Source organism: Haemaphysalis longicornis, unplaced genomic scaffold (genome assembly GCF_048455015.1).
Source record: "Haemaphysalis longicornis isolate Haplotype H1 unplaced genomic scaffold, Haemaphysalis longicornis Haplotype H1 scaffold_14, whole genome shotgun sequence".
Classification (NCBI taxonomy): domain Eukaryota; kingdom Metazoa; phylum Arthropoda; class Arachnida; order Ixodida; family Ixodidae; genus Haemaphysalis; species Haemaphysalis longicornis.
Genome location: NW_027526245.1, coordinates 49,118,859 through 49,133,836, shown reverse-complemented (window position 1 = coordinate 49,133,836; position 14,978 = coordinate 49,118,859). Strand labels below are relative to the sequence as shown.

At 45.5% G+C, this 14,978-nt stretch overlaps 1 long non-coding RNA gene across 1 annotated transcript in view; it reads right to left on the bottom strand.

The window, feature by feature from the left end:
• Positions 1–558: 558 nt before the first annotated feature.
• Positions 559–14,978, bottom strand: part of LOC144165083 (uncharacterized) — a 34,920-nt gene continuing 20,500 nt past the window's right edge. The window contains exons 2-3 of the long non-coding RNA XR_013321347.1: positions 6,450–6,504; positions 559–745 (exon numbers count right to left, since the gene is read on the bottom strand). This is a non-coding gene — a long non-coding RNA (uncharacterized LOC144165083). The remainder of the gene's footprint in view (positions 746–6,449; positions 6,505–14,978) is intronic.

Below are 14,978 nucleotides of genomic sequence, written 5' to 3'. Positions count from 1 at the left end.
TTGTGTTTGTATTCCCCCAGTGCAAATAAATTTGCGTCTTTTCACGCTGCTAATTTGGGGTAAGCATGCAAGTTGTCATGCGAAAGAATTACAGAGGTACCTCCGGCCCACTTTTGTGTTGGTACATATGTAATAGGCCAGTGCCCGCTGAAGTCGGTTCTCGTCAAAGAGAAAACCTGTATTTAAGAATAACTGTAATCCAAGTAAAAATCAACAAGTTTAACATGTAGGTATGTGTGGATGCGTTGAAAATTTTAAAGGCTAGCTATGGTTTCAAGCCTTTCGCGATGTAATCGTTTACACTATTGTCGCTGTCCCTGTACCTCAAACCAACCAATGTCACTTTGTTCGTAAAAACAATCTGGGGAAAAATGTCTTCGTACAGGCGGCAGGCTGACGTTATCGCGTGCTCTCACAGTGTAAAAGAAATGTTTTCACGAGCAACGCGATATTTTTTTGAGTTACCTAAAGCTGCCAAAAATGTGTTCACGCACATATTCCTCACTCACAAAACACTACTTGCTCGGTGCCCAACGCCTGGTATCAATATTGCTTATGGTATTTTTTTAATGAAACATCGAGAGGCAACTATAACTCGTCCTGTCCTATGCGCTCTTCAAAGCAGCATTCTTGGCTCTTGTTTGAAAGTAGTTTCATTGACGCATTCTGTATGCGGTCCATTGCCTCTATGCATGCAACGGCAACCCTTTGGACACGGCTCTTCTTCTCCCTCAGATTTGGTGCACTGTAAAAAAGTATGCAATAAAAATTACTCATCATACTTACCATTACAACTTATTGTAAACACATACAGATGCAATAAAATATTGAAACGGGGAAGGTCAACTTGCTGTACAATAGTGTGATGTAGTGGGGTGAATGCAGTAGCGTGGTGCTATTGATGCCGGCAGGGTTTCAAGATAAGGCGCACAAACGAGAATAGTGAAGACAGAGAGGCGTCACGGGTCTCCAGACGAAGATAGCATAACATTAATAAAAGGACGGGGAAGGAACTTCAAGCGAGCAAGACAAAAAAAAAACATATAAAACTAAAGGTGTAAACTTTTACAGTTCACAGGGTGGAGCGATGAACTGGACGTCTCCTTTTATAGGACCGCTCAAGCTTTACACGGATCCCAGCGGCAGGCAGTGGGGAAACATGGAGGCGTACGAGAAGCTGAACCAACCATATATGAGGTGTTTTCCGTGGTGGTGAGCCACGTGTCCTCCCAAATTTTCTCAGGCGGGGGAACTGGGAAGGGAGCGTTCATAACACTAGCTCGTGCGTGTGATCTCAAAACACGCTGTCCTGATATCACAGAGCAGCGCCTGCTGCCCGTGCAACCGATTTAGGGAAGAGAAGGAAGCAGTGTGCGGTTTCTCTTTCTTCAAAGAATGGGACGAAGCAAAAATATCACTGTAGTAATGATGGGCTTCCGAGAGACGCGAGGGCGTACATTCATGTTGATGAAATACCTTTTTCCGTGAGTGCAAGGCTTTTTGAGTATATGTGTTCTGTTTTGGACATCTCGAAAGAGCTGGATGACGAGTTCTGGAAACAGATCACTTTGGTTAACCATCGTTATTGGATGTTTGGTGGATTGGCGCTCGACTATGACGGCTTCAAACAGCATGCACAAGTCCAGTCCTGCGTTCTGATCTAGTGCGCTGTGCTTAACTATCGGATCTCTAAGGAACAATTGGTCCCTCGCAGACAATTCTAATGCTTTACCCCTTGCCTGAATGTGCACTATTTTAAATGGTTATTTATAAGCTTCCCTGCGTTAATCCCAACTGCGTCATCTAGGCCACCTCTTTCCTTCGCCAAAGAGCTCCACACTCGCTATTCCCCAAGCCAACCTAACCCACCGCAGGTTTGCAACACGAATGAGAACAACAAACATTACTTGACGCAGACGACGCTACCTGCTGCGGAGAACCAGCGAAGGTCAATGGAGGGCAAGAAAGTCGTCAAAAAGACGTCAGCGCGTTGAGCACAGCGGTGGATGGCTAGGGCGTCGGGCGAAGGTGTTTTGCACAGCGGAGGCAGGCAGCGGTGAATTCGGAATGGTTCTACTGCTGGGTCAGCGGTGACAGCTGGGAAGCCACCGCCTGAACGGTAAACGGCTTGTCACAAGGATTGCCTGAATACACCAGCGGCGACAGTAATCAGTGGATGCATGAGCAAAGAGAGGGGGAGGCGGAAATCCTTATGACCCAGTTTTCTGATGATTTCGCACACAGCATACATCACCAGCACCACAGCTTCACTGTGAAAACAGCAAAACTACGCAGCTTTCGCACTCGGATTGTCGCACAACATCCACGACTCCTCTTTCGATGCAACAAAACCCACAATAATCACATTAGGACTACGAAGGTAATGCACAAAACAAGGGTCACGATTCTGGCAATCTAGTTGCTTTTCCAATATCTTGGTGAGATCGGATATGTACAAACTTTCTTATTATCCTCAAGACATGAGATCAAGCTAAATTACTTCGAAGAACTTTTTTCTGAAGGCGTAGATTTTTAAAGCACCCAACATGCATCTGGACTCTGAAGCCAGTCATAGTGGAAGGCTGGGGAATATTTTGAACTAGTGGTGTTTTTACGATGGACCCAAATTTCTGTGCACGGGCCCCATTCACTTTTAGCTTTCATCTACGATATACCCAACACGTCAGGGGTGTGCCGGGGCATGGCGTTTTATTCATATTAAAAAGAAGGCTCGACAGTCCGATCGGTGCTTGAGGAACCGGTTTTATCATTGCGAGGACTTTTAAAATATCACAACTACGCATATCAAGACATACGTATTCATGACCTAGCATAAAATACAGTATTTTCGCAGGCAATGCCCATGAACCTTCGATTGCTCGCTCCTATTGCTGATACTCAGAATTGTTTTAGTGTGCATCACTTGGGTGCCCGGTACCGCGGTTTAGAGACGGCTTCGGTGATATATGCATAACCGAGCTAGGGAACGTGGCATCCAAGGCAATAAAATCGGTGGAACGTCTACGAAAGTATTACGGAAAGGCTGTACGGGCTACTTTGGCGTTATCTCTCTAGTCCATCCTCCTCACAGTTTTGGCCATGCGCCGCAGCCGAGGAGCGTGTCCCCCTGACACTTTCACCACCTTGCTCTGTTCGTGGCTATTCGAACATAGTGACATTTGCGCTGGAGGTTCAAACACCTTTGCAACAGCATACTCGGCGGCGACGGCGTTGAACGTCGAGATAACAGCCCACCAGCACACCTCGCCGTGTGTTCACTGATCACGTGATTACTTCTTGAGGCGCAGCAGAATGCGCCGTGACAAAGAAACTGCAGATTGCGCTGCCCACAAATTTAGTAATAGTCAGTTCTTATTATTGTCGCGCGGTCGTTAACCTTTTTCTCTGGGGTGCTTTGCCTGATTCTGCGGTAGTTTTTGGTAACAGTTGGAGTGGTACCTTTGTTTTGTAACTAAAGTTAGGTCTCTCACATTTCCAATTAACCACTTTTTGCTGGCGTACATAGGTTCCATCGCATGGAAAAAGTTGCAAATAAGAATCTCTGCGACAGTCTCTTTTGGTACGGTTGTACAGACTCTGTAAAATGCTGACGTAACGGTAACAGTTTTCAAAACTATAGCAAGAAGGAGCTTTATATGGGAGTTCACTTTTTTCTTCAGATTTCTCACGAGTACGTTTTCTGTGAAAACATGAATGGAAGAAGGCGTACTGTTTGATATCCAGCAAGTTTTCCGCTTACTTGTACGCATGCGGAGAATATGCAGTATCTTTTTCTTTATTGTGTGCCGGCCGTATTGCTGTGGGACGTCATGCCGAACACGATTCAGAAAGTGCTTTCCCTTCATTTCTATCGCATACCGTTTTTCAGCGTGAGGTGGCTCCCAACAGTCAGGTAATGGTATTTTCCCCAAAAAACAGCTGGTGTTCACCACGTCCTCTGCCAACGGCTATGTTAATGTGCAGCTGCCGACACCGTGATTTATAGAGAGTATCTCCCTGTTCCTGACAGGGCATCAGTCCCAAGACTGCTATTCCTTGTGGCTGACAAAATACGATTGATTGATTGTAAAGTTTAACGCGCGGACGCAACGCCGGGGATGAGGCGCGCTGTAGTGGAGGGTTCCGGATTAATTTTTACCACCTCGGGATCTTTAACGTGGGCTGAAATATCGTACACACGGGCGCTTTTGCTTTTTTCCTCCATCAGAAACGCGGCCGCTGCGGCCGGGAATCAAACCCGTGACCTCGTGCTCAGTAGGGCAACGCCATAGCCACTGAGCCATTGCAGCGGGTTGAAAAAAGACGAACCCCTGATGGCCCTCAAATAGTTTTAGATCAGGATGAACTCATAAGGCAGGTTGTTAGCCATGCGTACGAGCCCGCGCGTTTAACCTTAGTTATGCGAGCGAAAGATAGGCAATAGTTATATCAAAGGAGCCAGAGATACAATTCACCCTTCCCATTTTGGAGGTCGCTATTTGGAATCCCCTCTGCGAATGTTCTTGCGCAGTTTTTGTTTCATCGCTTTATATTCAGTCCGACTGCTATTTCTAATCTTTACACAAGTAAATGAAGTCACAATTCTAGTACCGCTTTTAATGCGGCAAGGGGCGCAGACTGGTGCCGTTGACGGCAATAACACCGTCGCGGCGCTACGGTATTCCCCTATAAAATGGCTGGTTAACATACGAAAAACGTGCGGCATGCCTACTCGGGTTACCGTACCCGCACACCCAAACACTCCCGCTAACGATAGCGGCTGGTCTAAACCACCGTAATAAAACAGTTGTTTCAGCAGTCGGTTATAGGCTTCAGATAACAGTTTTGAAGCTTGTCTGATTCTGCTCGAGGAACGGGATCACTATGAACAAAGCAGAGCACATTGGTTAGGATACATGGAGGATTTGTCGCAGCACCTTGGAAGCACGAGCTGAATGGGAGAAGACTATCGAAGAATATCTTACTAAGATTACGCGAAACCGAAAAATATAGGTCATATAATAGGACGAAACAGATCAGCAGGAGAGAGGGAACAACAGGAACAATGAAATGCTTAGCGTAGCAGTAAGCGTAGCCTTTTAGTCCAAAGGTGAAAATGAGTTTGTATCGATCAAAAGCTCTGACGCTTTCATTAACGCATGAAAAAAAAACGTCTGCGGGAGTTAGGCTCACCCACTACCAGCAATTGGTATAAACCGCCAGAGCGACTTACAACTGTGGAATGAGGCCACGCTTCACAAAGACAAACACTGATTTATTCTTTAAAAAATTAAGATTACAGAAGAAACGTTCATCACAAACAGTTTTTATGAATAGCCCTCTGGAGGTAGGTGCTGCTCTCGCGGTGTGAAGCACAATGAAAATTTTGATATATGGATAGCATAAGAAATCTGTCCAACTAAAGCCTGCAACAAACGTTGCAGATAAACTCACCATGAAGATTTTTGTCCTCATTATGGCATAGTCATAAACTTACAATAAATTGGCACTGCAACTCCACTAGCTAGATATCTCGTCACCATTAGCGTGTTCAACCTACTGTAGTTGTCGAAAAAAGCTGCTAAATACGCGGCCCAAGATATTCAAGGTAGAAGCAAGACGTTGTAGCGGCATCCGGCCTCTAAAAACATCACACACAGATGAAAGCCTACACGTGTAATATCAATCGTAGCAGCTCCTCTTAAGGGTGTATGGCAGTGCCGCACAACTTTAACTACCACAGTTAGCAGATTCATGTAAAGGGTTTGTCCCGTCTCTGTGACTTTGTGACTCTGAATCTGTTACTTTGACTCTGTGACTCTGCACAGCCTTCAGCGTTTACATGGCACCACTAATTCCTTTAACAAATCTTTCTTGCCAGCTTAAATTGAGGCTTAAAAGGCCCTACCCGATGTGATGGTAAATGAGCGTGATTCACATATTCCAACAGCAATTAACCAAATTTTTCCGTACCTAATTAAACTTATTCTGTTTTCTTCGTTTGGCATTCACTTATAGAACCAACACTATGCACCTAATTTACTGCAATACTTATCTTCAAATTTTTTTGTAAAACAATTACCGCTTAACAAGTGGAAATACGCCCTCTATATGTTTATGTGTCAATACCACCTAAAATATTAAAAAATATGCCTTTTTTGCTTGTATGTGTCAATCATGTGTGTTTTATAACCATGTTTAATGAACTTCCTTGCTGATCTTGCCCCCCCCATCTAAAACCCCGAAAGGGGCCTCTAAAAATGTGATGATCCTTAATATACATTTAAGAGATTCGGTATTTTACAAATTCTTTCAAAGGTAAATATTGTTGGCGTTGTTGGAGTGGACCAATCTTCTTTGAAAATGCCCTCTCGTAGATAAACAGTTTTGAGGAAATCAACGTCAAGTTTTTAGAACTGAAGGAGAAATTCTTTTTTTCAAACACTTACGGGTTCACCGCATCGCGGAAGAGGAAGCTCTGTGGGGTCAAGCCAAACGTATGTCCTGCGATCCAACAATAGCAAGGTTAGAGCACAAAAGGTATTTTGTAAATTAGTGGAGCGTGTAATACATTTCCATTGATTAAGAAGAGCATTGATGAGCTAAGTGAACGCTGTTGTTTCAACAACAACAAAAACTGTAGACGACACGTTTGTGCAAAATTTCCTTGCTTATTGTTAACATTCGGTACGTAATCCTGCAACGCTTTCTGGGTCTGTGCCTATTCAGGTTAGATTCCTGTTCCCACAAAGAATCGTGAAGGGGGGTGTCCTGTCGAATTCTCTCGACCTATGTGGACAGAGAGCATCGAGAGCCTCTTTCCAAATTTCTGAACCATTATCTCCTTCACAGGAAAAAAGGCCGCGTGTTGGGTCAGTCGTTTTCTAGGGTTCAAAACAAACGGCGTTGTTGTCATTCTTGTGTGAAGTGTTATTTGATCTACTCACAAGCTTTACTTGGAAAGACCAAACACCATCACGATCGCGGTCGTCGATGTTGACCGGCGGCTACGTACATAGTAGTGACTTTAAGTAGCAGCCTTCCTCAGCGTCTTTCTCTGTATGCCCTGCCAGCGCCTATTTTATTACAGCATGCAAACGACTAGTCGCGTTGGCGTCAGCGCAACAGCATTTCTGGATGCTTGACGCTTTGCTGGATGCATGACTATAGAGGAGTCATCAGTGTTACTCAGTTGCGTCACTGAGACGCGTGCAGAATTCTTGTCGCTGTGATATCGCAACGGCTGCCCGTCTCTGCGTTTTCGGGGAGCCTCTCGGCCCTTTCGCACATAACTGATAGTCATTTGATCTGCCGCCCTGACTGAACCAAGTGCCAGGTATTCGTTCCGCCCCTATACGTGAAGGCCATAACGACACGATCAACTCAAGGACGACGGCAGACATAGCGCACAGCTGCCAACGAGCTATAGAAACCTTGAAGACTGACGAATAATCACGCCGCCTTGACTATACTCCGGATAAGTTGGATCTACTGGAGGTGCAGCTTAAGAACCCCAAGTACCTCAAACAAGGTGTGATAAAACGGCGCAGGGACCTTATACCTATCCGAAACAGGCAAGAAGTTCATGTCCTCGAAGTGCACTTTTTCAAGATGGCACACAGCACCACAGTGGAGAGTCACCTTACAGCAGAAGACAACTTCGTACCTCTTACAATAAACGGGTTACCTCCAAAAACATATAATGAAGGAGACCGTAACAACTAAACTAATACAAGCATTTGCGCTGTCTGTATAAGCGCGCATTATTCTTTTTCTTAGCCTCAAACCCAAAAAGGCGGACTGACATCAGGTTCTTCTTTAGGGCAACGAACCATCCTTGGGCCTACAAGTGTGTACTTACGACGAGCGCGTTCTGGCCCTCCAATTCAAGAAAACCAAGACAGAGTTTGTACATTCATAAACATTCTGCAACAAGTGCGCTTCCCGAGGACAGAAACAGGCCCAGCCACCTTCAATACACTGTAACTAACCTCCCACCCCGATTGCGGTGCAACATGAGTTCAACATCACCCGTAAAATTCAAGAATGCATTCAGGTTCGTGCCCTCCTGAGACACACATATTCGCAACACCAAAAAGTACGCAGACCACTTAGAATATAATGCCTACACAAAACGTGGTACGCCCAACCTGCTACACTCTCCGTGCATGGGGCCGTTCCTAACGCACCAGCCTGCTGGTCCCGCAATAACGAAGTCAGCCTGCACAACCAGCCTCAAGCTTGCCGAAAATGGCTCTACGCACCGGGTAGCGATAGCAACAAGTCAGTAAATGGAAGCCCCGCAACAGAGGACCGCCTATCGTGACTAAAAAAGAAGTACTAGGCAAATAAAACCTTTCTCCCTCTCTCTCATATCCGCAGTGAAATTGAAGACCTCTCGAAAGGCGTAGATAAATACAAGGTCCGGCATTTAAAATATGCCCAGATGTAATCCGTACACAGGTGGCCCTACCCTTAACCTGAATATCTCCTTAACAGAAACAGGGAGGGCTATAATCTCAATCAAACTGCCATGGCAACAATAGGGGGGATAAAAAGAAGTAGATTTTGATATGTAGACGCTACAGAACCAGGACTACATTAGCGGCATTTTTTCGGCCGCACTTTCCCGCAGATCCTCCTCCTCCTTGTACTCCTCCTTCTTCCTCCTCCTATCATACCCATACAGCTGATCTAGACTCCAGCACACACGGGCGGGGGGGAAAATGAGGCACCACATAGGGCTGCTCGAGAGCTCACCGTCCCAGCAGGCCCTAGCCTCGAACCCTTCCACGGAACCCTATCAGCTCGGGACTGTCTCCTAACATTCCAAGACATTACGGCACATTTCCGCCTCTCACGCCGCCAGCTCCCTCCCGCACACCCGGATTTATCCAACAGGGAAGAACGGCTATGGCGACTGGTGCAAACCCATACCCTCCCCTGTCGCAACCACCGGCACCGTATTTATCCTTCCGTCTCACCCTCTCCCAACTGCCCGGCCTGCGCAGATGTGAAAACCCTGGACCATCGCCGTTGAAATTGTCCCCACAACCCCTTTCCTCCCTTACCAGACGGGGGGCAGTGGGCCGAGGCGCTGCGCAGCTCCGACCTGTCTACCCAACGGGTGGTTACGGTGAGAGCTGCTGAGGTCACCGTTAAGCCGGTCACCACGCCCCCCTAAGGGGCCATTAAAGGCTCAATAAAATGTCTGACCTCCGCAGCTGTAGATGCAAGCCGCCTTACCCCTCATTAGTAAACCTGGTGAACAGCTTCCCTCTACTATTTACATCACAAAAATTCAATTGAATTTTATATGGGGTCCATAAAATTTATATCAGCCCATGAGAATTTATATAGGCATCCGTATAAATTCTGGTGTGCCAATATTGCACGGGCCCATAGAAAGATACAGAAAATATTTTAACGAAGCTATATGTGATAGTGTAACACTCTTCCAGGATTCATGAAGATCTTCCAGCAGTTTAATTCATAATTAGCCATGAAGATACGGCTAAGATTCCTGTGACCACATATCAAAGAAAACACTAAGTGATTTCTCCCCATCAAAAAAATCTATAAGTTCCCATCAACCTTCGTACAAGGGTAAATTTGCGGCATTGAGTTTTAGGTACGCCCGTTTGCTAGCATACGCATATTCATAAAGCTTCAAATTTGCGTCACTAGTTGATCATATATCGCGCCTCACAGAGCTAAATTGTTCCCGTAAATATGAAGATATTGCCCTATGATTTTAAATCTTTGTACAGCCGAAATATCACCGGAATTACTTCCTCAAGCACGGTTTATTCGACCGCTAGCTCGCCATTGCAGCTGTGACGAAGCCGATCTTTGTGGTGCCAGAAAGAGTTTGTCAGACTGCGCATACTGTCGATGCGCGCTCCGTGCTCTTATTCCTTGTCGTGATAGGGTGCGCATCATGCGTAGTAACCCTGTCCCAAGGACTCCAGTAGCGTCGATAACTAACGCCATAACTCATTTAAATACTGCTATAAAAATATCTCACACTTTGCAATGAAGAAGCCTGTGCATACATGTACAAATTGTTCCCCTGAACCACACGCCGCAATCTGCTCTTGTATAAATTACGTGATTTCGTTATCTCTGGTTCCAAAATTGGAGAAAGGGGACCCATGGACGTCCGAGAGGGCACTTGAGGGACCGAAGAAAGCCGTGCCAAAGTATATCTTATTCTTCATTCCTATTTCCCGAGCCTTACTTCATACGCAAAAATGTTTTGGGGTTAGCCCAGATGACACTCAAAATGAAAAGCGAGAGCTTGGTTTAGCCTGGTTTTCTTTTCTGATCAGTCCGGACAACAGCCTGTAGATGACGATGGGGCTGTTGCGTAAGGTGGTAGTCTTGGTTGATAGTCTTGGTTTGACTTATCTAAACCTAGGTGATAGGTGACTGTCTTAGTTGGACTTATTTAAAACTTGATTTACAGTAAGTATTATTTTTGTTTTACAATAATTAAAAATCATGGCATGATGGTAGTGCCGCGTTCGATGGCTAGACATAACTGTGATTAGTCTTGGGTACGCAAGCATAGTTAGAGTAAAAGCTCCCACTCCCGCGCAACGCTCAGGGAAGACGATCCGGCTGTGCTCTCATGCATGGCCATATCGCCTTCACTAGGCGACTACGTGGCAATCCCCGTTGCCGCAGCGCTGGCCAAGTTCAAAGAGGCTACCGCCAAGGAGTTACCAGCCTTGATATGTATCCTAATGCGCGTACTGTCAGCACCTCCCTGCGACGCACTCTCCAGCACCGTACCCATTTAGCGAAGATTGCTACGAAGCACAGCGTCGAAACTGAATCAAACAAAGCTTTGTAGAATAATGACAAGACTTCGTAAGGCTACCGCAAATGGCGACAAAACTGGAGTGGGAGAAGATCCAGAAATGCTATTTTACAACAATGCCTACAATTCAGAGATAACTCCCGGTGTATATGGCTGTAAAGAAACAGAAGTCCCAGGAGAACATTCGGGCTACAGAGCTTGCTTGACAACCGGCATAGACAACCCAGAGAAACAAGGAGTAACCTAATTTCGGTATGAAAACATAGCCTTGAAACAGCCCTTATTCAAAAACCCTGGCCCTGAGTATTGTTAGAAGCCTTTCATATGTCTGTTGGTCACCTGAGTCCCAACGGTCGGGCCACCTCTTGCTCCTGGCACAGAAAGTCCTCTACACGACCGTAGACACCCGTTTACAATTTTTTGTTGCTTGAATGCTCTACGCCCAGATAGATTACGTCAAGACTAGCCAAAATGTGTGGAAAGAGTAAGAAGCCATGAAAGCACTTAATTTTCATAATGGGACTTATATGGTACAGTCACCAAGCCGAGGCAAAAGTTCTCAATAGCATACCGCAGCTTACCTGGCACTAGTATATAATGTCATCAACGCTACACGAACAAACAACTCTGAACACTTGGGAAGTTGTCATTTCGTATCGGAAGCTAATCTTACAGCTGGACTGTCTTAATTCACCACCTACAGCACGAGAAATGAAATTAGGGGACGTTTCTTAAACTCAGGTTAATTCAACATACAGCACCAAACGAGGACTCTTAGGTTGGAGTTCAAAGTGTGCAGGATGCCATGTATCTTGCCACGTACGTAGTACAGGAGAAGGATAACCTTCATGAAATATACTCATGACTTCTACACACGCGGGAGGCCGATGATAGTATACAGAAAATTCCACACCAAGCGAAGTAACCCTGGAGTGCACCGAAGGCTCGCTCGATTGATCAAGAAATTAAAAAACACGGTGATGACCTAAACAACAATAAAATGTGTGCGTGTGCCATCACAAATATGTACATAGGAATACCCCAAATACATGACACACCATCTGCTTCTTGCGCAACCTAGTCGGCAGACGCGTTACCCAGCGTACCATCTTACAAATGGTCCTACGTCAGCTTCAATGAGGTGTAATGGCATTCCTTCAAAAGGTGCAGCAGCTCTACATTCATACAGCCTTCTCCGAACCAGATAAGCTAATGCCGTAAACCCAAAAACGACCTGGACAGGCCCATGAAGACCTGAATGACGCCCTCACTAATTTCAATACGCGATTTGCATTAGGTGACAAAGGCATTTGCATGAAGTACTAAAAACATTTCCATTCGCGTACTTAACAATCTCAATGACTCCTCCATATGATCTTTCACCACCTACATGAACAAGGTGTGAGACACAGCAAAGCTCCCACTACAAAAGGAAAAGCGCCCTATTCCAGCTCATTCCTAAACCAGAGAAACAACTAAAGCAAAAAAATTCAGACTAATCTCAGTCACCTCTATATTGGGTAGAGGATGGAGTACGTGCTCTTGTGTAGGAGTACGTGGACATATGTTGTGTTGAGTACGTGGACACACATCTGTGTTTTCCACACCATAGTGGTTTTGCGCCCTCGATTATCGGCGCAAGACGTGAAGTTTGATCTTCCGCATCAAATTCTCGGCAACCCTGGCTTGTTCCCACTGGATCCTGGGGTCATAATAGTGTTTTGTCTACACTATTTGACTGTGTGGCACACAACGCCATCCTCCACAATCTTAGTGACGTATTACAGAGGAAGAGCGAGAGAGAGGGGGGAGAGAGAGCAAAATTGTTGACCAGGAAGAAATAGTTGGGATTTAGGACAATGGGTTAAAGAGATGGCAGGGAACTCAAAGGTGGAATCTCAGCCTACGGAAGCACTGATGCACCATTTCCTTCCCTTTTCCTATCAATCAGTTCGCGCTGGTATTGAGGTAATGAGCTAGTCAAAGCACCCTCCCGTGTCTCCAAGATATGGAATATGCTATGTTTGAGTTGTTCGCCCCTGGCCATACCGTTGGACAAAGTTAGGTTGCTTGCAAGAGGGTGGATACTCCGTGATTTTAAGAGAGACGAACTGAATGTCTCATGATGTGAAGTTCATGTCTAATAGATTATCAGATACTTGTGTTGGTTTTTTCTTTCACAGGGTGTGTATATCCTGCATTGAGACCTCATTTTAGCAAGAAAAAAGGTTGCGTTACTCGGCATTAGCTGAGGAATTGTTTTTGACGCTTTCCAAAGAGGGCAGTGTGGTGGTTGTGGCCACAAGGAGCACCGTATGTGTCTTCACGTGCCTTTTGGTCAGTGCATCGTTCTAGTCCAGATTTTTAGGTCCGGGTGTTCTATTGACGTTGTTAGTTTTTCTTTGTGGATGGGAATGTGTTAGCGAAATGCTTAGGTTTTCTGCCTGAAGAAAACTATATTGCTTTTTGATGGTCTTTAATGATGTTAGGCTTCTATGTGATACTTCCGCACTTCGGATTGCCAATAGGATGGCTCCAGCTTCCACGTCTTTTTCTGCATATTCGACGGTCATGCAGTCACAAAAATTGCAAGAGTAGTCCACTACAACAATTGATGCCTCGTAATTTCGTACAACCCAAAGTCGGTGTATACTTTGGTCATATGATATTAGAACCTTGCTCGCATGAACTTGATCCTGGCATATCGGCTCTTGTTGTGTAGGATTCGATTTATATTTTTGGTACCGGAAGAATTTTATTCCTGGTCGCTGAATCGGTGCCCTGTTTTTTGGCGTGCAATAGTTTCTTTTCAAAGGGTGGAATGCCGGTCTTCTATACGACGGCCCCAACGGATTTCTTTTTCTATGCGCTTTCTTTGTGCTTGAAGAGTGGTTTCTCCGATTTGTTGAAACGCGTTAGGAAGACGCAAGTTGAGGAACTGTTCATTGTCGTTTTAACCAACAATGTATTCGATGACTGCAGCGTGAAGAGATCTCCAATTGAAGTTCACCCGCTCTTTTCCTGCGCTTCCCCAGTCTATTTATTGCTCAGAGAATATTTTTGTTTCATCCCTACATCTAATAAATGACCTTCCCTTTCTTATAGACCCGTCTATTCGTGTCCATTCTGTTAGGCGGGGGGTCCACTTTACGTTAGTTCTTCCACGGTCCAAATTGCGATGTCGCCGACTGACTCATGTCCAGATAATGGCGTTTTTTTCTTTTCACTTGCTTTGGTGCGGGCAAATTTGTGGTTTGGTAGGCTATGCAATATTCGGGTCGTGATAAGTCGTTGCATGATCGTTATCGTTTGTTTTACTCGTTTCATTGTTGTGCGTTTGATTGAGAGTTTTGGTTGTGGGCAGCTGGTAAACATATTCTGTTTTTGTCGATTGTGAGTTTGGCACTACCACTTGTCTCTAGAGCCACGCCGAGCATTCTTACATGACTATCCTCTGGGAGGAAATCCGTATCTATGTAAGGTGAGTTTTAACTTGGCCCCATGGCGCCATCTGTCATTTCCACACCGGGTTTGCAGCGGAGACAGAAGCGTGGAAATATTGAAAAGTATTTTGAAAACGTTTGTGGTAAGACGCTACATAGCGAACTTTATATTAGTTCTTTTCTGCTGATAACATATGCCTTCCTTGATTTTTAAGAGGCCTACGTTAATCTATTGCTCCCGGTTTTAGTTAAATCAACCAATGCTGGGGCAGGCTCAAGCCCCGCTGGAAAACACCCCGCGGTGGCTCCACTGCTCAGCCTAAGAACGCTGGTTCGATTCCCCGGTGCGGCGGCCGTTCTTCAATGGATGCAGAAACCAAAGTCACGAGTGTGTGCAGTTTTCGGCGTTCGTTAAGCACCGTGAAGTGGTCTAAAATCTTAAAGGAGGCCTTCCTTACGGAGTGCCTGGCAGCCCACTTGTAGCTTCTCCGCATGAAATACCGGAAATTTACATTTTGGACCTTCTGGTGAAAACCTTCTTTTCTGTCATTGCGAAAGTTGCGGGCACGGTTGGCGGTCGTGTCTGCCGGGCATGCTGCCACCGGCTGGGCGTCGAACAAACTTCATCGCGCAGGCAGGGAACCTGGTGATAATGTTTAGAATTTGTTCCCTTTCCGACATTGTATCATATTCCTCCCTTCCAAACTTCA